The following is a 24,724-nucleotide window of genomic DNA, read 5'->3' on the forward strand; positions in this document are numbered from 1 at the left end:
ACCGTAGGATCCTACGCAGTGCCGTAGGGGACCGCACCGCCACTTCCCAGCAAATTAGGGACACTGTTGCTCCTGGGGTATCGGCGAGGACCATTCGCTACCGTCTCCATGAAGCTGGGCTACGGTCCCGCACACCGTTAGGCCGTCTTCCGCTCACGCCCCAACATCGTGCAGCCCGCCTCCAGTGGTATCGCGACAAGCGTGAATGGAGGGACGAATGGAGACGTGTCGTCTTCAGCGATGAGAGTCGCTTCTGCCTTGGAGCCAATGATGGTCGTATGCGTGTTTGGCGCCGTGCAGGTGAGCGCCACAATCAGGACTGCATACGACCGAGGCACACAGGGCCAACGCCCGGCATCATGGTGTGGGGAGCGATCTCCTACACTGGCCGTACACCTCTGGTGATCGTCGAGGGGACACTGAATAGTGCACGGTACATACAAACCGTCATCGAACCCATCGTTCTACCATTCCTAGACGGGCAAGGGAACTTGCTGTTCCAACAGGACAATGCATGTCCGGATGTATCCCGTGCCACCCAACGTGCTCTAGAAGGTGTAAGTCAACTACCCTGGCCAGCAAGATCTCCGGATCTGTCCCCCAATGAGCATGTTTGGGACTGGATGAAGCGTCGTCTCACGCGGTCTGCACGTCCAGCACGAACGCTGGTCCAACTGAGGCGCCAGGTGGAAATGGCATGGCAAGCCGTTCCACAGGACTACATCCAGCATCTCTACGATCGTCTCCATGGGAGAACAGCAGCGTGCATTGCTGCGAAAGGTGGATATACACTGTACTAGTGCCGACATTGTGCATGCTCTGTTGCCTGTGTGTATGTGCCTGTGGTTCTGTCAGTGTGATCATGTGATGTATCTGACCCCAGGAATGTGTCAATAAAGTTTCCCCTTCCTGGGACAATGAATACACGGTGTTCTTATTTCAATTTCCAGGAGTGTATTAACATTGCCAACGCCTTTGCTTTCTGTTTTAACTTTCCGCATTTTTCCGCCATTTTACACTTGAAGTCACTGTTTTATCGCCTGTTTTTCTTGTTTCTTTTCTTCTTCTGTTTTTAAAAAAGTCTGTAGGTTGTAGAGCAGCGTACTAAGCTGCTGCCAGCCCACCCCGTTCGGGGGGGAATTGAAAATCAATAAAGACAAAAAAAAAAGTCGAAGGCTTCTATCCGATCACTCGTCTACCAGTCTGGGGCGGCAATGTTACTAAAAGGAAAGCTCAAGTATTGAATTTCACGTTCAAGAAATCATTCATGTTGAAGGATAGTATAAACATAGGTCCTTTGATTGTCGTATAACTCCCGCATGGAGGATATATGATCTGTCATCCGCAACGAGGCGAAGTAACTGACAGAGCTGAAAAAAATTAGTCGTCAGGTCCTGAAGGAATCCCAGTTCGATTTCACAGAGAGTGATCTGTGGCCTCTTACTTAGCTTGCATTTATCGCGAATGTCTCGCCCGGGGAAACGTCCCTAGCGACTGGAAACAAAAGTGTTAGAAAAAAAGTGACGAAGGTCTGAGCATATGGTTTAGGTTCCCTGATATGTGAATGGCTCGAAGGCTAACTAATAGAACCCAGTATGCTGGTCTCGACGGTGACTGTTCAGAGACGTCGGTGTCGTCAGGAGTGCCCCAGGGAAGTGTGATAGGACCGCTTTTATTCTCTGCTTAGATTAATGACCTGACTGCGCTGTGGTGTGTGAGAAGCTATCATCGTTGAATAACTGTTGGCGTACACAAGATGACTCACACAAAGTTAATGGATGGCAGCTTGCTCTAAATGTAGAAGAATGTAACTCAATGGGGCGAGTACAAAAAGCAGTCCTGTTACTTTCAAATCCAGCTTGACACAATCACAACGATTAATTATCTACGTGTAACGTTCCAAAGTGATGTCACATAGAATGAGCACTTCAGGAAGGAAGGCGAATGAGCGATTTCATTTTGTTGGGAGAATTTTGGGGAAGTGTAGCTCATTCATAGAATAGACGACGGATAGAACTCTAGTGTGACCCATTGTTGAGTACTGTTCGAGTGTTTGGGATCCCCATCAGGTCGGATTAAAGGAAGAAATCGAAGCAATTCAGAGGTGCGGCGCTAGATTTCTTAGCGGTAGGTTCGATAAGTCGGAAGTCTTACGGAGATGCTTCGTAAACTCAAATGGAAATACCGGGATGGAAGACGACGTTCTTTTCCCAAGGTACTATTGTGAAAATTTAGATGACCAATATTTGAGGCAGACCGCAGAACGACACTACTGTCGCCAGCGAACATTTCGCGGAAGTACATGAAGATAAAATGTGAGAAACTAGAGCTTGTACAGAGGATTTTAGACAGTCGTTTTTCAATCGCTCTCTTTCTAAGTGGAACAGAGAAGGAGATGACTAGTAGTGGAAAAAGGCTCCTCCCGTCTTGCACCGTATCGTGGTTTGCGGAATATTTAATGTAGTGACAAAAATGTTTCAGCTTTATTACTTACAGGCTGTGATAGTAGAGGTCTTCAGTAAATTCTACCTGATGAGAAAATAATTTCAGTATACGAGGGTTATTCGGAAAGTAAGGAACTATCGGTCGCGAAATGGAAACCACAATGAAAATCCGATGAAGTTTTGCATAGGTGTGTTGCGCGGTGTCTCTAGTATGCCCGTCGATCGCGTTACGTCGTTCATTTTAATTCTGAGCACACAGGGGCACATTAAGATACCTAGAACAATAGTGTCTCCCGCCAAGTACGAGGGCCTGGTGAGAAATTTCGCCTGAAGCTATGCAGCCAACGTTACATTACTGTCGTGCGTTTTCTTCTTCAAGAAAATTCTCAGCCGCATTCTGCAGGGGCAATTAAGATGCTCCTGCATCGTTTTCAGTTGGAAATGTTTGATTAGCCACAATACAGAACATAATTGTCTCCCTCTGAGTTTCATCTCTGCTCAGATGAACTGCTGGCTATGAAGACATCATTTTGGTACAGACAACGAGTTGTAGACCAATTTAGAGAATTGTCGGAAAACACTGGCGGCTGCCTTCTATAACGAGGGTATTGGAAAGTTGGCACAACGCTATTACAAACGTCTAAGTCGGCTTGGCGACTACAGAGATATGTAGCTGGAAGTTGTAACTAACTGTTGAAAATAAAATAGTTTTAATTGTCACTGTGGTTTCAGTTTCGCGACCTATGGTTCCTTACTTTCCAAATAGCCCTCATATTTTATCTCATCTTGTCGTTGAATCTCACTTTTTTCCGTGTTTTCTTCCTAATATATAATTGTGAAAATACGGTTCTGCCTTGAACAAACACAAATTCTTCTAGTTTAAAACCCAAACACGTTTCGGGGAAGTTTCACCTTAGTCATTGAGTTCATTTTTTTTCATATAAAATGCAAATAAATTTTGTATGGTAATACGCACAGTTTTGAAGTTATGGTATTCACATCTACAAAATTATGTGACTGTGACACTTGCAATACAGCTGATATTCTGCTACAAACACGAGAGACGAAATAAATCACAAAAATAAAAAAATAAAAAATGAAAGAGCACATTAACAAACAGCTCGGCAGCAACATACACAGACACACAGAACTTAAACGCACAGAACGCAGACACACGCAATACATCTGTACAAGAGCATGCACAAACAACAAACAACACACGCTCACGAACAACAACAAAACAGATCACAGGATTGGCAACATATAAAAAAAACAGGAACTAAAAACAGACAACTCTGCACAAAAGGAACTGGGAACAACAAATACTAACACAAATACAACACTTTTGGAAACTATCAAACCACATTTCAAGACTGCAACTCAATATATATTGGGCAGCCACGTAGAAATTTCAGAATTCGATAAAATAAACACAGAAGGACACTTAAAAGTAACAGCAATCATTCTACATCTGCAGAACACCTGACGCAAGTGAATCACAGACAGACAGACATAAACACCGAGCTAAAAACTCTTAAATGCAGAACAGCCCTCCAAGAGATTTACAATATAGAAACGTGCGCAGAGCACATAAAGCAAGATGTTGTAACAAGTGAATACAAGATTAATAGTGACTTGTATGCGTGTCAGAAACAATAGTTTACGTATCATGTTGAAGCAAGAATAAGCGTAATCAATAAAATGTACGTAGACTCAAGTTACATACATAGCCTACCCCCTCACCCCTTCCCCCGTCCTCACACTCAACAAAATTACATAGGTCGGTCAGATTCAAGATATCCCCACACTTTCGAAAACTAACAAAGTCCTCACTTTAGCCTAACTTCTGTATACTCTTTAGCACCAAAATATAACCCTGACTAAGCCAGCGTGTTTATGCACAACTAACATTTAATATTCGTTCAATTTCACAACAGAAAAACAGTATAACAGTTCAACATTTCATAAGAAATAAAGTAGCATAATTATTTAAAACCTTTGTTTCACAGAAAAAACTCATTGAAACACCAAAACTGAAAGGACAATACTAGTACTCCACAGAGTTGTTGTGTTACTAAGAGTCCTAAAGGTTTCATGGACAGGGAGACTGAGCAATGGAGAAGTCTTCGACAACATAAGAGAAAATTAACTTTGTGCAGGACTGCCGTGACACGAAGAGATCAATGGATTGGAACCTATACAGAAACTGTCCATTTATTTTGAAAGTAATGGACAAAAAAGTGCCAGTAAAGAATGCACGAGGAACACCAACACATCAGTACAAACTGTATAAGAAGATCCGAAATTTACCACATAGTCTGAACTAAAGAGATTCCTGGAAGATATGGAAGAACGGACAACGAAAATTGTTAGCGAACAATGTAAAGATTTAAGAGCAAAAGAAGAAGAAACTATCTGATGAAAGAGATCTCTGTCGTCCAGGCAACTACAAACGCAGCTCTAACGCTCGATAACAGGAAAGTGTAGCCAGTATTGCGATCTATGATGGGATAATTGTAAGCGACCACAAACTCTGAGTTTCTCATTAAAAACGTTGATACTAGTACTCCACCATAGGTACAACTGATGGTGCACGAACTGGAAATACTTAAATGTTGAACTGAAATCACAATGTTGATTTCAAAGTAAAAGATCCAAAATATTATTATTTCATTATTTACTACATTATACCCTGTTGTTGTTGTTGTCGTGGTCTTCAGTCCTGAGACTGGTTTGATGCAGCTCTCCATGCTACTCTATCCTGTGCAAGCTTCTTCATCTCCCAGTACGTACTGCAGCCGACATCCTTCTGAGTCTGCTTAGTATATTCATCTCTTGGTCTCCCTCTACGATTTTTACCCTCCACGCTGCTCTACAATGCTAACTTTGTGATCCCTTGATGCCTCAGAACATGTCCTATCAACCGATCACTTCTTCTAGTCAAGTTGTGCCACAAACTCCTCTTCTCCCCAATTCTGTTCACTACCTCTTCATTAATTATGTGATCTACCCATCTAATCTTCAGCATTCTTCTGTAGCACCACATTTCGAAAGCTTCTATTCTCTTCTTGTCCAGGCTATTTATCGTCCATGTTTCACTTCCATACATGGCTACACTCCATACAAATACTTTCAGAAACGACTTCCTGACATTTAAATCAATACTCGATGTTAACAATTTTTTCTTCTCCAGAAACGCTTTCCTTGCCATTGCCAGTCTACATTTTATATCCTCTCTACTTCGACCATCATCAGTTATTTTGCTCCCCAAACAGCAAAACTCCTTTGCTACTTTAAGTGTCTCATTTCCTAATCTAATTCTCTCACAACCACCCGACTTAATTCGACTACATTCCATTATCCTCGTTTTGATTTTGTTGATTTTCATCTTATATCCTCCTTTCAAGACGCTGTCCATTCCGTTCAGCTGCTCTTCCCGGTCCTTTGCTGTCTCTGACAGAATTACAATGTCATCGGCGAACCTTAAAGTTTTTATTTCTTCTCCATGGTTTTTAATACCTACTCCGAATTTTTCTTTTGTTTCCTTTACTGCTTGCTCAATATACAGATTGAATAACATCGGGGAGAGGCTACAACCCTGTCTCACTCTCTTCCCAACCACTGCTTCCCTTTCATGTCCCTCGACTCTTTTAACTGCCATCTGGTTTCTGTACAAATTGCAAATCGCCTTTCGCTCCCTGTATTTTACCCCTGCCACCTTCAGAATTTGAAAGAGAGTATTCCAAGTCAACATTTTCGAAAGCTTTATCTAAGTCTACAAATGCTAGAAACGTAGGTTTGCCTTTTCTTAATCTAGCTTCTAAGATAAGTCGTAGAGTCAGTATTGCCTCACACACACACGCCCAAGCGAGGATTCGAACCTCAGGCAGGAGGGGCCGCCCAATCCGTGACATAGCGCCTAAAAGCACGCGGCCACTGCGCGCGTCTAAGGTGTACTCCATAGGTCTAAATGTATGCTCTGTGCCACTAATCGATTCCAGCTTTCTATTCTGCCCTGCCGCAGGTGGTCTTTAAACGGCTGCTTAAGATGTCTCTATCTGCCAAGTCTACAAACTATTTCTTCTGCACTACAGCCTTTCTGGTAGAATTTTCTTGCCCTTCTTATTTCTGTCCTGAATCTTTGGTAACCCGCGTTTCATGGTACTTGCGAACTCCAGTCCGTTTGTCTTGCAAGTGATATTGCACCTTTAATGGGCTCTTGTATTGTGGTGATGAGAGTAGTGATGCGCTACTGGTACAAGCCCAGTCAACACCCACACCTCTTGGGCAGTTTTATACGGAAATTTAAGGCCACTATGTAAACGATACCTAACACATGTCAAGATGAGGCTCCCTTTCCGCTCCCATGCCTCTAGGGCAATTGTGTGACTAAAAAATGACTGGGAAAATGAAGGTCACCTAGGCAATAAAATATCTTAAAAATGGCGGAAAAAGAGGTAACCTCCTCCCCTCCTCTCCCCCTTCTCTCTCACTAGTCCAGTTCTGTATCTCTCCATTTTTTATATGTTCACCATAGTGAAAAGATGATTATGAATTGTAGATCACCTGTATTTGAACATCAAATGTTATTTGGTTTGGTTGGGAGCTGGGTGTGGGTATATTTTGTAAATAATATATATGTAGTATATGTACAATAACATGTATACAAGAAAAATCAATTTCTGGTTTATTAACAACATTCTTTGCTGCTAAATTTATTTGTGCAATACAGTTAATGTTTTTAACAATTTTTAGTACAGAGATAATTTAATACCTAACAAAACTTATATGCATGTTGAAAGATTCTTTTTCTTACTCCAATACTAGCTAATTTTTTGGACAGAGGTGCTTTAATAATGACTAGAAGCTTATATACATGCATACAGAGATACATTTATTTGCCCTAATTCTAGTAAGAAGTTGAAAGATTTAAAAAGAGTCTACATATTACATTCCCAAGGAAATCTTTTAAAAATGTTTTATGGCAACCGTTCTTTTCTGAAACAGTTCTTTTAGATAACAGACACATGTTCATATAGTTATCATGCTTTTATATCACTGTTTCAATAGAGGTGTTTCTGTTATTTAAATGGAGAAGGTGCGTATATTAACAATAATACTAACAGATAGGACGAACACAAGATGAAGAAACCATGCAACAAACACCCACACAAAATAAACTCACATGTGTACATGGTACTGTATACACACACACACACACATATATATATATATATATATATATATATATATATATATATATATATATATATATACTCCTGGAAATTGAAATAAGAACACCGTGAATTCATTGTCCCAGGAAGGGGAAACTTTATTGACACATTCCTGGGGTCAGATACATCACATGATCACACTGACAGAACCACAGGCACACAGACACAGGCAACAGAGCATGCACAATGTCGGCACTAGTACAATGTATATCCACCTTTCGCAGCAATGCAGGCTGCTATTCTCCCATGGAGACGATCGTAGAGATGCTGGATGTAGTCCTGTGGAACGGCTTGCCATGCCATTTCCACCTGGCGCCTCAGTTGGACCAGCGTTCGTGCTGGACGTGCAGACCGCGTGAGACGACACTTCATCCAGTCCCAAACATGCTCAATGGGGGACAGATCCGGAGATCTTGCTGGCCAGGGTAGTTGACTTACACCTTCTAGAGCACGTTGGGTGGCACGGGATACATGCGGACGTGCATTGTCCTGTTGGAACAGCAAGTTCCCTTACCGGTCTAGGAATGGTAGAATGTATCGTGCACTATTCAGTGTCCCCTCGACGATCACCAGAGGTGTACGGCCAGTGTAGGAGATCGCTCCCCACACCATGATGCCGGGTGTTGGCCCTGTGTGCCTCGGTCGTATGCAGTCCTGATTGTGGCGCTCACCTGCACGGCGCCAAACACGCATACGACCATCATTGGCACCAAGGCAGAAGCGACTCTCATCGCTGAAGACGACATGTCTCCATTCGTCCCTCCATTCACGCCTGTCGCGACACCACTGGAGGCGGGCTGCACGATGTTGGGGCGTGAGCGGAAGACGGCCTAACGGTGTGTGGGACCGTAGCCCAGCTTCATGGAGACGGTAGCGAATGGTCCTCGCCGATACCCCAGGAGCAACAGTGTCCCTATTTTGCTGGGAAGTGGCGGTGCGGTCCCCTACGGCACTGCGTAGGATCCTACGGTCTTGGCGTGCATCCGTGCGTCGCTGCGGTCCGGTCCCAGGTCGACGGGCACGTGCACGTTCCGCCGACCACTGGCGACAACATCGATGTACTGTGGAGACCTCACGCCCCACGTGTTGAGCAATTCGGCGGTACGTCCACCCGGCCTCCCGCATGCCCACTATACGCCCTCGCTCAAAGTCCGTCAACTGCACATACGGTTCACGTCCACGCTGTCGCGGCATGCTACCAGTGTTAAAGACTGCGATGGAGCTCCGTATGCCACGGCAAACTGGCTGACACTGACGGCGGCGGTGCACAAATGCTGCGCAGCTAGTGCCATTCGACGGCCAACACCGCGGTTCCTGGTGTGTCCGCTGTGCCGTGCGTGTGATCATTGCTTGTACAGCCCTCTCGCAGTGTCCGGAGCAAGTATGGTGGGTCTGACACACCGGTGTCAAAGTGTTCTTTTTTCCATTTCCAGGAGTATATATATATATATATATATATATATATATATATATATATATATATATATATAGTGCAATTAACTCATGGATGGATGGAAATGGTCACAGACACACACACACACACACACACCTATTTACACTACGACAATTGGTCCACACTACTCGACTTACACTCACACACAATTAACCTACATCATAGATAATACCAATCCACTCACTTTCCCTCTATCGCCCAAGTGAATAATATGAGTATGGGTGGGTTTTGATCCCAAACTCATAAATGAACTGTTTGTTGTCACAGAGTAACAGACTGATTTTCAGGCGTGATACAGTGTGCACCACATGGCCTCACGATCGAATACTTGCTACTAGTGTGCAATACGAAGAGCTTGAGCAGGCAGTCCTTGTAATCATCAATTGTGAGAGTCATCGAGGCCACACAATGCACCTTGGGTGGCATCTGCATCTGTATGGTATGTGTACATCTTTTATCTAAGGCCAACAAACCGTAGAATCTGCTACCCATTCGTCTAATCTTACGTTAGATTTATAACCTTTTCTGATTTGAGGTGTTATTCCATAAGGATTATTGGCCACGTATCCAGATATGTCGAATTTCTCAGGGTGGCACCTTATTACTTCATATGGATTTCAGTCTCTCATATAACAGATAAAACTATTTATATTCACAGAAAGTAACTTTTGATCAATGACATGAGGTTTTGGAAGTTCATAGTAAAAGTAGTGTATGTCGAGATTCGACAGGTCCAATGTACACCTACTAACATAAACGGGTTTCACGAATTCCATCAAAATATTAGTCATCTCCAGTATGACAAAATCTTCATTGAAGATAATAGCCCACTTAAAATTTGGCCTGGCGATATAATCCCTCACCACATAATACTCATCCCAGTGGGTAACTACTTGAGTTTTGTGGTGGTTTGTCAAATTCTTCATGATTTTGGCGAATATTGCAATCTGCATTATTTTAAAGAAATCCTTTTCAAAATCACACTTTACGAGAGCTCTCTTTTTAGGGCTAATATCAATATACTCCTTCCACCATTGTGACTGATTGAATGAGGTAGTGTGAGTGTCTTTAATAAGTTTCATGTCCAAACAGAGACTGCTGGACATTCCTGTAGTGCATTACATGACTCTTTTTATTGCCCAGCATCATCATCAGCTGAATGAGGAAACCACTGCATAGAAGTAATTGCTCGCAATATAGCAGCAAATCACCGTATCCATCATGCAAACTATTATTATATGCCTTTTCTGCCTCCATGATATATCCTACACCATAATCCACTGCCACATCTTTAAACTTATCCAATCTAGCGAATTCATCAGTGGACAGCCATTGAAAACCTCCAATTGGCCGAGATTGTTGCATGGTAGACCTGTATAAGTTGTTTAAATCCATATATAAAATATAACTCAAATCATTGGTTGCTGTGTACTCCTCTCCACTCATTCATTAGTTATTTGACTTGGAATACCTATGAACGTATAGACGAAGTCCTCTGCAAATCCTGCATTCGAAAAAGAACACCATTCCAACTTCTGTCAATAGTTCAATGTTGACATTTGCCTTTTTTGACACAGCATCCCACGGACTGCCTGTCATGTGTCCAAACACACTCCAAAATTTCTCTAAAATATCCGCAAGCAGGTGTGTGTATGTCTCCATGAAAAGTCCATCGTACTCCCCTAAATCAGGGATGTTGAATTCATATCTAACATTCACTGCATACTCACACTCAGCATCAGTTATGGCATTGCCATTAAGAGCATTAGTGAATGTGGTTGTGTTGGGCAAAGTGGCTTTATTGAGTGTCTATATCTAATCAATATATTTGTAAGGGAAAACCACTTTTTTGTCACAAGCTGAACTATGTATCATCGGCCTACGCATCTTGAGTGATGTACATGTCCTCCTAATGCATTATTTCAGCAAGTTTCTAAGGCGTTTTACGCAAAAATCGAAGCAATTGTAATAAGCTGAGCAAAATCCTTGAAGTGGCTCACCTAGAGAATGAAGTGTAATTTCCAACACTCTCGGGAAGGACACTAGCCTGATCATTTCTCAAACTGAAATCGGATAAATGCTCCAGGGTTAACGGAGCATTATACAAGCTCAAATTGAGGAAGAAAACGTGTATGTGTCACGGCAGTTTACATTTCACGTTGCATACCTTTTGTGCTGCCCTGAAAATCTTCCCCGTTAGATGACACTGGTCTCTCTGTGAAGTTCTGGCTTTTCTGTTCAATGGCAGCCCACAAATATGACAGTCAAATGCTTTCTCCTATAATGCATCATGCTCATGCAGTTTGGTCATGGTAATTTTGGTGTGATAAACCTCAACATACCTTGCAAGTTTTATGTGTGAATCGAAATGATTGAGATTTGAGTCATACGGGCATACAGCTTGATACATCATGGTAGTGTATATGTTGTTCCATGACACTAAGGGAGACAGTGGGGTCATACAACGAGCCATAGGAGCTAGGAGGCACTTGAAATCCGTGTAAACTAGAAAAGGGCAACACTCCTGATGGTGGACAGTCCTTAGCTTTAAGAACTTAATTGTCACAGTGGACACCCCCACACACATCGATTCTTGGCTACAGCAACCAGCTATATGCTTTTCTACGTGCTCAGTCAAAATAAACAATTGATGGCATCTAGAGCAATGGTCGTTTATAGTCAATATGTAGGAAAGTAGGTGGGACATGTTTTTCATCCAAACATAGTGTGGTTTCTCTCCTTTCAAGAATGACAACGTATCTTCATGTTTGGGGTGCTGTCCAGCTACTTTTGAACAGTAGATGGGTCCTGCAACTTTATGTTTACCTTAACTATCCTCAACATTGTGCTCTTTTTCTGGCCTTGTTGCTTCTTCTTTCAGACTGTAAATGTGAACTGGTATATACAGATTTTCCCTCTCAAATTTAGGTACATCCTGAAATACAATGGGGATTGTGATGCCACTGAAGTTATAACGCTCACAAAAATTAGATGTCTAGTATGTATCTATACAACGTGTATGTTTCTTGTAATTTCTCTCACAAGCAGAAAGCGACCATACAAATCAAAACGTGTCACCCTCATCAATATTTTGGGCATTAATACATGCCTGGTCAATAGCAATATCATCTGGAAGAAGGATATGGACGGACTTCACACCATTTACTGGTTCATAAATATGTGAGTGTACGTCTAGGTGCAGTACATGGCTGAGTGCCTTACCAGACCCTTTCTCCTGCATTTCAGGAATCAGTCCCAGTATGACACTCAGTGTAAAAGTTCTTAATCACTCTGCAATTGAGCTGCCCCATGAGATCAGGCAATTCCACCCCCCCCCCCCCCCCCCCTCCAGACAATAGTTTGCATCACCACATTGTTTTTGGGTGGTATAGAATCTCACAGCTTAGAACTGAGCTATACTTAATGGCAAGATACTGCATCTCATTAACAATTTTGAGGCACTCCTTTCCAAAATTGGTAGACACATGTTATGAAATTGGCAGCGTCTTGGTAGCCTGCAGTAGAGTTATCTATGCAAGCATATGAGATGCAGTCCTCAAAAGTGTCTCAAACTAAACAGACTAAATTAAAGTTAGCGTGAGACTGACCTTGCACTCATTAACAAGATGGGCAAGAGAACTGCTGCCTGTAGGATTACTACAACTAGGTTCATGATGAGGTTGTTGCCAGGTGAGCGAGATGGACTCTAGCAAGGTGAAAGCATTAGCGACGAGCCAGGGTGAGGTAAGGTATTTTCATTGGGCCAGGACGAGGTAAACGCATAATTAATGAGCCCATATGTGGGGTTCATGGTAGTTACAGGCCCAGGCGCAGCGTTGACGGGCTGGGCATGGTGTTGGTGGGTCTGGGTTCAGAGTTGATGAGCCTGGGACTGACAATACTTTAGTTCCTCCATTCTTAGACTATCGTTCGTCTGTATTGGACCCTTACCAGTTGGATCTGATTCAAGAGATTGAGAAGGTCTAAAGAAGAGCGACAAGATTCGTGACTGGAATATTTCGCCATCGCAAGAGCGGTACAAATCTCATAGAAAGTTTGAAGTGGGACACACTAATAGATAGACGACGCGCTAAACGGAGGGGACAGGTCACTAAATTCCAAACTTCGATATTCGCCGAGGATGTAGAGCATATATTATTATCACCAACTTTCAAGTCGCGCAATGATCACCATTCAAAGATAAGGGAAATTAGAGCTCGTAGTGAGGCTTTCGGACAGTCGTTTTCCCTCGCGCGATGCGCGAGTGGAACAGAGGGGGGAGGGGGGGGGGGGGGAATATGACTTTGGCGCGAATAGTGACCTCTGCCACACACAGCTTTGTGGCTAGCAAAGTATATATGTTTATGTAGATGTAAAAACGCCTCATTCATGGGTCAGGGTGTGGTGGTGTTGCCAGAAGCCCACCTCCATACGATCCCAATACTCCTGCAAGGAAGAAGGAAACGACAACATTGATAAGTACCTTATGTTTATGTGTGGGGGGGGGGGGGGGTTAACGAAAGAATCATCATATCCAAGAAGCAGTAATAATAATTTGTAATACTTGTATGTAATTCGTCGGTGTCCTCATTGATAAATGCAGATCCAATTTCATCATTTGTCGTTGTGCTGTGTCTTAGCACTCCATCCAGATAAACGTCCTTCTCCCCCACCACGACGCCATAATCGGGCGCCTAGGAAAAACATTACAGAAGAAATATATGCAAGTGTGAAAGTGTTGCAGAAGGAAAATGAATTACTATGACTTACACATTGCTCATCTACACTGAAAAGCCAAGGAAACTGGTATACCTCTCTATTACTGTGTAGGACCCCTGCAAGCACGCAGAAGTGCCGCAGCACGATGTGGCATGGACTCGACTAATATCTGAAGTCTTCGTTGATCCATTATGGATTGTGGGACGACGGCTAGCATGAACTTCTTGATGCAGTAATTTACCAACAACCGTAAGTATTGTAGAAATTTATTTCATTTTACGAACTTCTATGTGCTACCAGTTTCGGCATTACATTGATGCCATCTTCAAGCCCCACTCGTCATGGTCGTAAAATCGCTATACACGGAAGGAGCCATAGAACTGGATCCGTGAATCAATCGTCCTGCAACAGCTCTTGGTGGCCAGTCTGTGTCGCCTGTTGCATGACAATGCACGGCCACATGTCAGTCAAAAAACCATGGAAGCGATCACAAAACTCGGATGGACAACACTGAAACACCCGCCTTACAATCCTGACCTGGCTCCATATGACTATCGTCTCTTTGGGAAACTGAAAGACTCTCTTCGTGGAACAAGGTTTGAAGATGATTACTCCCTTGTACACGTTGCCAAACAGTGGCCCCAACAGTTTGGTCCAGAATTTTACCTTGCGGGTATACTGGCGCTGGTTCCAAGATGGCGTAAGGCACTTGAGAGGGATGGAAATTATGTGGAAAAATGAAAATATTGTTCCTAAAGGATATACAGGGTGTTTCAAAAATGACCGGTATATTTGAAACGGCAATAACAACTAAACGAACAGCGATAGAAATACACCGTTTGTTGCAATATGCTTGGGACAACAGTACATTTTCAGGCGGACAAACTTTCGAAATTACAGTAGTTACAATTTTCAACAACAGATGGCGCTGCTAGTGATGTGAAAGACATAGAAGACAACGCAGTCTGTGAGTGCGCCATTCTGTACGTCGTCTTTCTGCTGTAAGCGTGTGCTGTTCACAACGTGCAAGTGTGCTGTGGACAACATGGTTTATTCCTTAGAACAGAGGATTTTTCTGGTGTTGGAATTCCACCGCCTAGAACACAGTGTTGTTGCAACAAGACGAAGTTTTCAACGGAGGTTTAATGTAACCAAAGACCGAAAAGCGATACAATAAAGGATCTGTTTGAAAAATTTCAACGGACTGGAAACGTGATGGATGAACGTGCTGGAAAGATAGGGCGACCGCGTACGGCAACCACAGAGGGCAACGCGCAGCTAGTGCAGCAGGTGATCCAACAGCGGCCTCGGGTTTCCGTTCGCCGTGTTGCAGCTGCGGTCCAAATGACGCCAACGTCTACATATCGTCTCATGCGCCAGAGTTTACACCTCTATCCATACAAAATTCAAACGCGGCAACCCCTCAGCGCCGCTACCATTGCTGCACGAGAGACATTCGCTAACGATATAGTGCACAGGATTGATGACGGCGATATGCATGTGGGCAGCATTTGGTTTACTGACGAAGCTTGTTTTTACCTGGACGGCTTCGTCAATAAACAGAACTGGCGCATATGCGGAACCGAAAAGCCCCATGTTACAGTCCCATCGTCCCTGCATCCTCAAAAAGTACTGGTCTGGGCCGCCATTTCTTCCAAAGGAATCATTGGCCCATTTTTCAGATCCGAAACGATTACTGCATCACGCTATCTGGACATTCTTCGTGAATTTGTGGCGGTACAAACTGCCTTAGACGACACTACGAACACCTCGTGGTTTATGCAAGATGGTGCCCGGCCACATTCCACGGCCGACGTCGATGAATTCCTGAATGAATATTTCGATGATCGTGTGATTGCTTTGGGCTATCCGAAACGTACAGGAGGCGGCGTGGATTGGCCTCCCTATTCGCCAGACATGAACGCCTGTGACTTCTTTCTGTGGGGACACTTGAAAGACCAGGTGTACCGCCAGAATCCAGAAACAATTGAACAGCTGAAGCAGTACATCTCATCTTCATGTGAAGCCATTCCGCCAGACACGTTGTCAAAGGTTTCGGGTAATTTCATTCAGAGACTACGCAATATTATTGCTACGCATGGTGGATATGTGGAAAATATCGTACTATAGAGTTTCCCAGACCGCAGCGCCATATGTTGTTGACAATTGTAACTACTGTAATTTCGAAAGTTTTTCTGCCTGAAAATGTACTGTTGTCCCAAGAATATTGCAACAAACGGTGTATTTCTATCGCTGCTCGTTTAGTTTGTATTGCCGTTTCAAATATACCGGTCATTTTTGAAACACCCTGTATCTAGACACTGTAAAACTTTCAAACGTGTAGAATAAAAGATGGATTTTTTTAAAAAAAAGTGGTTTGCATTTCTTTTGGAGTGACCCTCGTAGTTTCTTCCTCCTCATCTCGCTACCGTCAGCTGCTTCCGACCCGTAGACTTTGTCAGCTGTTCTAAAATGGCGTTCGATAGTGCCTTTTTTAGGTATGGCTACAGTAGCGTTACAAATCAAACATATACATCTATCTGTACGTACTGTTACAAAAAACCGTTGTTTCCATTCCCCATGAAAGTGATATGTTTTTTATGTGTTTAGCAGCACTTGTTTTTCCCATACGTCTTACCTTACTAGGCACGAGGAAAGACGCGAGCGCTAAAGGCTGTGAAATGTAGAAAAGGATGAGAGAGCTGAACATAGTGTTGTCAGATATACAGCCTACAAATACCGTGCGAAACACTCACTGTCAGTAAACTGGTATTTTACAAAAACAGATCATTTAAACATAGTTCAGATAAATGATTTGAAAGATCGAGTCATAAAGCTATAGCGATCGAGCAGTCGATCGCGATTAACGGATTGAGAACCCGTGATTTGGATAAAGAGGTGGATGCCTGGGTTCAATCGTGATCCCGCAGACAATTGAAAAGAGTTTTTCATGAAGGAATTGAGCCCCTTGTCTGATAGTGGGATAAATGTATTAAAAGTTACGGTGATTACTTTTGAAGTAATAAACAGTTTACTTACTTTTTCGATCTCTCTCGTTTTCATGTATCTTCCCCTTATAGACTGCTCATTATCCATAGAGATTATTTGCTTTATTTGCTCTATATGTTATTTCTCTCTGTATCATTCTGTTAGATAATACGTGTAATGTTTTTGATACTTAGGTTTTGTAATAAACTAGGGTCAATTTGGACCGACCTGCCGGGGTGACCCAGCGGCTCTAGGCGCTTCAGTCTGGAACCGCGCGACCGCTACGGTCGCAAATTCGAATCCTGCCCCGGGCATGGATGTGTGTGACGTCCTTAGGTTAGTTAGGTTTAAGTAGTTCTAAGTTCTAGGGGACTGATGACCTCCGACGTTAAGTCGCATAGTGCTTAGAGCCATTTGAACCATTTGAACCAAATTGGACCTACGTTTTATCTCAATAGATAGACGAACACATTTTTATTGAGATTGTTAATTCTTTTGTGAAAGAACCCAGGGTTCATTTGTCAGGGTCAATCTTTTAATCACGTTATTCTGTCGTGTGACTGTTTTCATTATCACATCTGAGTCAATGAGGAGCAATTTGAGTCTCAGAGACATCCAGACCAACTTAAGTCTAATCACAGAATGACTGGAAGTTTAATGGAACAGTTCAATTTTATGGGCAGTGTTTACGACAAAAGATGTTCCAGACGACAGAGTGCAGCAACACGGCATACTGTCAGCAGCCGTATTAGGTATGGCGAAGGTGAGTTTAACTTGGCCAACAACGAAGATGACATAGGGATGCAGCATCAGCAAAACTTCCACATCCAGGATACTATCTTCTAATGATTTCCGTTCCTATCGAATCCATTTTGTGCAAGAATTCCACAGCGATGATACCGACAGGTGGGTGCAATCTGTGAAATGTTTGAAGCGATGAAGCTAGTTTTCATTTGAGCAGGAGGGCGAATAGACATAGCGCTGAATGAGACTTTAATTCTGCAGCGGAGTGTGCGCTGATATGAAACTTCCTGGCAGATTAAAACTGTGTGCTGGACCGAGACTCGAACTCGGGATCTTTGCTTTTCGCGGGCAGGTGCTCTACCATCTGAGCTACCCAAGTACGACTCACGCCCCGTCCTCACAGTTTTACTTCTGCCAGTACCTCGTCTCCTACCTTCCAAACTTTACAGAAGCTCTCCTGCGAACCTTGCAGAACTAGCACTCCTGAAAGAAAGGATATTGCAGAGACATGGCTTAGCCACAGCCTGGGGGATGTTTCCAGGATGAGATTTTCACTCTGCAGCGGAGTGTGCCCTGATATGAAACTTCCTGGCAGGAAGTTTCAGACATAGCTCTGTTTACTGGACAAACGAAACTCCCCACCTTACTGTCAAGGCATGCACTCAGACCAGCCTTAGATTAAATGTGTGGTGTGGCACACATGGGGATTCTCTCAATGATCCCACACATTTTAGCGACACGCTCAATGCTGCACACTATAGACATCTCCTTGAGGAAACATTACTACCCTATTTGGACGATCCGCCTCTCGAATGGAGGTGTAGGTTTTCTTCCAGCAGGATGGCGCACCTCAACACTTTGGACAAAACTTTCCCCGACACATGGATGAGGTACTTCCTCGGTTTTGAATTGGTAGACGGTGTCTTGTGGAATGGCCACTTAGGTCGCCAGACCAGAGGCCATTGGACTTTTTCCTTTGGTGACACCTTAAGTCTACAGTTTACACCACCACACCAAGAGCTTTAATTGACCTGCAGAAGATTATAACACCAGAGCCTGTACAGATACCAACAGTGGAGTTACAGTCAGTGTCCGGCCGCGTCCATCGCCATGTTCAGATGTGTCGTCCGCAGGACAACAGTCAGTTTAACACCTTCTGCATTAGAGGTATGCGCGAACAATTGACTAGGGATAACGGTTGCTTTGTAATGTCACGTTTCGAGACTTCATTGACCGATGATATAACATTTTGTTTCTACGGTCAATGTACAGCTGTAGCATGCGTTCGTTTCTTTGTATTTTCGCTATGTCCACTAATTATGACTGTGTGCTATGGGCGGAGACCACTGAGTCAACAATGTAGACTTTACCCTATGGGCCATGATTTTTAAATCACCCTGTACTCCTGCTCTTTAAAATTGCAATTCCAGGAAAGATAGCAAAGAACTAAATTTTACGAGGGTCACTTCAAAAGAAATGCAGACTAGTTTTTTAAAATCCATCTTTTATTCTACATGTTTGAAACTCTTACAGTGTGTATATACGTCCTGTGGGAACAATATTTTCATTTCTCCACATAATTTCGATCCCTCTCAACTGCCTTACACTATCTTGGAACCAGCGCTTGTATACCCGCACGGTAAAATTCTGGACCAATCTATTGGAGCCACTGTTTGGCAGCTTGTACAAGGGAGTCATCATCTTCAACACCTTGTTCCACAAAGAGAGTCTTTCAGTTTCCCAAAGAGACGATAGTCACATGGAGCCAGGTCAGGACTGTAAGGTGGGTGTTTCAGTGTTGTCCATCCGAGTTTTGTGATCGCTTCCATGGTTTTTTGATTGACATGTGGCCGTGCATTGTCGTGCAACGGCAAAACATCCTGCTTTTGCTGATGTGGTCGAACACAACTCAGTCGAGCTTGAAGTTTCTTCAGTGTCGTCGTCACATATGCACAGAATTTATGGTGGTTCCACTTGGCATAATGTCCACAAGCAAGAGTCCTTCGGGATCGAAAAACACCGTAGCCATAACTTTTCCAGCACAAGGTGTGGTTTTGATTTTTTTTCTTGGGTGAATTTGCATGATGCCACTCCATTGATTCGCTCTTCGTCTCTGGTGAAAAGTGATAGAGCCATGTCGCAATTCTTCCATGAATTTCATCTTCACCATTCTTGTACTGTTCCAAAAGTTCGCTGCATACCGTTTTTCTTGTTTCTTTGTGAGCCACTGTCAACATCCTAAGAACCCACCTGGCACAAACCTTTTTAAACGCCAACACTTTCAGTATTCTGCAAACACTTCCATCCCCTACCCAACGTAGCGTGACAGTTCGTTCACTGTGATGCGTAAGTCAGCAGTCACCAATTTGTTAACTCTCTGAACATTGTCCGAAATGTGTGCAGTACGAGGCCTGCCGCTGCGAGGGCAATCCTCAATATTGCCGTGCCCGCTTTCATCACGGAACCTGCTTGTTCACCGACTAACTGTACTGCGATCGACAGCAGCATCTCCATACACCTTTTTCAGCCTCTTTTGGAAGTTTCCCACAGCCTCGTTTTCAGAGCACAGGAATTCTATGACAGCACGTTGTTTCTGACGAACGTCAAGTGTAGCAGCCACCTTGAAGACATGCTTTGACGGCGCCACTCACGCGAACAGGTTGAACTAAGTTTAAAAACAAGTGGGAAGGATGTATCTACACACTGTAAAACTTTCACACATGCAGAATGAAAATTGTATTTTTACAAAAAATAGTGTTCATTTCTTTTGGAGTGACCCTCGTACTTATTGTGCATGTACAGTATACAGTAGACAATTAAAGTTGTGGTGATCTGGGGGTGTACAGGATGCGAAATATAATAGATGGTGCAGGAACAGTGAATTAAATCCAGTTGGGCACCGAATCGAACTGAGCTCGGGTGACAGATAGAGGTACGACTCTCCACGCTGTTTCAGTTTTATTCCAGAATTCCTCAGTCGTAGTGTTTTTAGAGCGGTGGCGTGTCAGTTTCTCGACAACCCGTGCCCAGTTGTTTTCAATGGGGATGAGATACGAATACGGCCCAGGACAACAGTCTGATCACCCTTCCTATCGAGGTAGGTCAGGACAGCGCAGGCAACATGCAGTCTTGTATTATCTTGTTGAAAGATGACGACACGGAAAACTTTAAGACAGGATACAGCTACCGGCCTTACACGCCTTCTGTCCAGCTTAACCGGCTACAAGAGTCAGAAGCGACTGTGTTATGTACCCAGAAGCACCTCATACCATCACGCCAGGGCCTGCACCCCTTTGACTATGACGGGCACAAACCTGTAACATTTTTTTCTCCTAGGAACCTCCACACACGAAAACGTCAATCGTGATGAAAGTGCAGGAGCGGCTCTCGTCTAAAACAACGAGGTGGTGCCACTCATGTGTCTACTGTTATCACTGGGCCCACCACCGTCGGTGGGCCTCTATCTGCTGGCAAGCCGCAACAATGGTCGCAGTTCTATCAGTGCGCTATGTTCCACACATGGTAGCAGTGTCCGTCTACATACTTGTGTTGGCCCTTTTCCTGACTCCAGGTCTACGACCCTGCAGACATGTCTGTTATCTCCGGCGCTAGCCGCGCGAGGCTATTTAAAAGCAGCATGGCATTGAGTATGGTGGTCCTTATCCTATCTATTCCATATTCGCATGAAATTCGTGGTATCCCGACCAAAATGAGCAGTAATATTCCGGAATAATAGTGTTTCAATAGTAAAATAAAGTCAAATTCCGACATGTATTGGTAGACGTTTCTCCCTCTTCCAACTGACATAGTATCTGCTCACAAATAAACGACACTATGTGACCAAAAGTATCCGGACACCTGGCTGAAAATGATTTACAAGTTCGTGGCGCTGGAATTCAGTATGGTATTGGCCCACCCTTAGCCTTGATGACAGCTTCCACTCTTTCAGACATACGTTCCATCAGGTGCTGGAAGGTTTCTTGGGGAATGACGTATGGATGAAGCCTGGCACGAAGTCGGTGTTCCAAAACATCCCAAAGGTGTCCTATAGGATTCAGGTCAGGACTCTGTGCAGGCCAGTCCATTACAGGGATGTTATTGTTGTGTAACCACTCCGTCACAGGCCGCGCTTTATGAACAGGTGCTCCATCGTGTTGAACGATGCAATCGCCATCACCGAATTGCTCTTCGACAGTGGGAAGCAAGAAGGCGCATAAAACATCATTGTAGGCCTGTGCTGCGATAGTGCCATGGAAAACAACAAGGGCAGCAAAACCCCTCCATTAAAAACACGACCACACCGTAAGACCACCGCCTCCGAATTTTACTGTTTGCACTACACACGCTGGCAGATGACGTCCACTGGGCATCCGTCACACCCACACCCAGCCATTGGATCGCCACATTGTGTACTGTGATTCGTCACTCCACACAACGTTTTTTTCACTGATCAGTCGTCCAACGTTTACGCTGCTTACACCAAGCGAGGCGTCATTTGGCATTTACCGGCGTGATGTGTGGCTTACGAACGGTCGCTCGACCGGGAAATCCAAGTTTTCTCACCTCCGGCCTAACTGTCATAGTACTTGCAGTCGGTCCTGATGCAGTTTCGAATTCCTGTGTGATGGTCTGAATAGGTGTCCGCCTATTACACGTTACGATCCTCTTCAACTGTCGGCGGTCTCTGTCAGTCAACAGACGAGGACAGCCTGTACGCTTTTGTGTCTCTTCACGTTTCCACTTCACTATCACATCGGAAACAGTAGACATAGGGATGCTTAGGAGTGTGGAAATCTCGCGTACAGTCGTATGACACAAGTGACACCCAGTCACCTGACCACGTTCGAAGTCCGTGAGTTCCGCCAAGAGCCCCATTCTGCTCTCTCACGATGTCTAATGACTACTGAGGTCGCTGATATGGAGTACCTGGCAGCAGGTGGCAGCACAGTGCACCTAATATGAAAACGTATGTTTTTGGGGGTGTCCGGGTACTTTTGATCACATAGTGTAATTTATGAGTGAGAAAACCGTTGCTGAATTTTTCATAATGTATATGATGTTACTAGTATCTGCTTTGTGACGTTGCGCTGAATTAGTAATCGTATGCGTATCCAAGCATGTGGCACACTGTCTCACGTTTATTGTATGCAGGTTAAGTAGCGTGTAAAACACGGGAGGGTCACGGTGTTTCGCGGAAGCCCAACTTCATGACGGACAAATTGAAACCGAACAACTGCATCTGCTTCTCGAGCAGCGCTTCGAGAAGACAAAGGCGAAGTATGATGCTGCTCAGGACATCGGTGGAAGACGTGCATTGAGGATGCACGGATCCCTCCAGTTGGTAGAAGAAAACTGCGATCGTGAGCACAGTACTTGTCGCTGCGGGGCGTCAGACGCTATTACTGAATCACATACATTTACGAAGAGGCAATCGAAAACTAAAATTCTATGTGTAATTGAAGAATGTTCTGGATCACTCAAAGTAGAAGCAAATTTGTGATGCTAATACTGGCATCTGAGAAGAGAGTTTAGAGAAATGTAACTTGTATTAGCTGAAAGAAACGGAAGCAGTGAAGGAATGATAGAGTGGATGAAGAGTATGACGGCAGTTTTCTATATAATCGAAGATACATTCGATGAAAACAATATATCTACGGACAGAAAGATTACAAGGCAAAGGTGAGGAATGCGGTACTATATGTGGCTAACACTAGGAAAAAATGCTACTGAATAACTACAAAAAGAAGAGAGTAAAATTCTGGACTCTAGTTAGAGGTGTTGAGTGACGGACGTGAAATTATGAGAAAGAACTGTACCGATGGTACGAAAGGAAAATTGGAGAAGTACTGTAAGTACACGCCAATATTCCAGAGATCGACGACAGAGAAGGATGGGTGTAAAGGCTAGAGAGTAACCAGTGGAGTACACAAGTAAATAACCGAAGAAGAGTAGTAGAGAAAACGAAAAAGAATGAAGAAGTTCTGGGACGAGAAGAAGAAAATGCATTCCACTAAGGTGCTACCTGTGCTCCCATAGAGGCCATAACGGAAGGGGAAGGAAACAAACTTCGTTTTCAGTAACTTTTTAAGTTATTATTAATAATAAAAAGGTCGTTGCTACCGTAGTAAGTACGCGTTACCTGATTTTAAATATCAAGTAGAACAGTGTAACAATGTATTTTAATTTTAATGCAATGTGCGGTCAGTTTCACTACACAGGTAACAGACCGAGCTGAAACCAGCAAAACAATGGTTCAAATGGCTCTGAGCACTATGGGACTTAACTTCTAAGGTCATCAGTCCCCTAGAACTTAGAACTACTTAAACCTAACTAACCTAAGGACATCACACACATCCATGCCCGAGGCAGGATTCGAACCCGCAACCGTAGCGATCCCGCGGCTCCAGACTGAAGCGCCTAGAACCGCTCGGCCACAACGGCCGGCTAGCAAATCAATAACTGGGTAAGATCTGGTAAGGAAATCTCGTGGGATTGCGACCCAGTCCTCAGAGCTCAGCACATAAAATTACACTGATACAAATTTTTACACTAAGTGGATGTTTGTGAGATGTCGTAAATCATAATTTTTTGCAATTTTAGCACGCCATTAGCACCTTCGTCTTGCAAAACCATAACGTTGAAGACAAGCTTACCGTTTCCTTGCCAGTAAAATACACGATTTCTCACTGATAATTCCCCCCCTCCCCCCCTATGACCAGAGAAAACATGCTTCAGAGCACGGCATGGACACACAGTCGGCCCGTGACAAATTTTAATGACTCCTCATCATACAGATTTATTTAGTGCGCAGCGGACTTAATTTCGTACTCGCGGGAAGCTCCGCAGGCGGAGATAAATGTGCAAACAAGCAATTAGCTGCCCTCAGCTCTAACCAGTGCAAACGTTTTATAGAGATATTCTTGTAGCGATAGAGCGTTAAACCTATAACCGTAAATATAGAATTTTACCAGCAGTCCTAAACAGTCGATACTCAGCATGTCTTCGGTTACAAAGTCTGTTGTTTTTTTTCATCTTTTTCATTTGTCATCATATCAACAGAGAGCAGCGACGTGGTTATGATAACGTATCCTTTCATGTTGGCCGGCCGTTGTGGCCGAGCGGTTCTAGGCGCTACAGTCTGG

The sequence above is a fragment of the Schistocerca gregaria genome, chromosome X (genome assembly GCF_023897955.1).
Source record: "Schistocerca gregaria isolate iqSchGreg1 chromosome X, iqSchGreg1.2, whole genome shotgun sequence".
Lineage (NCBI taxonomy): Eukaryota > Metazoa > Arthropoda > Insecta > Orthoptera > Acrididae > Schistocerca > Schistocerca gregaria.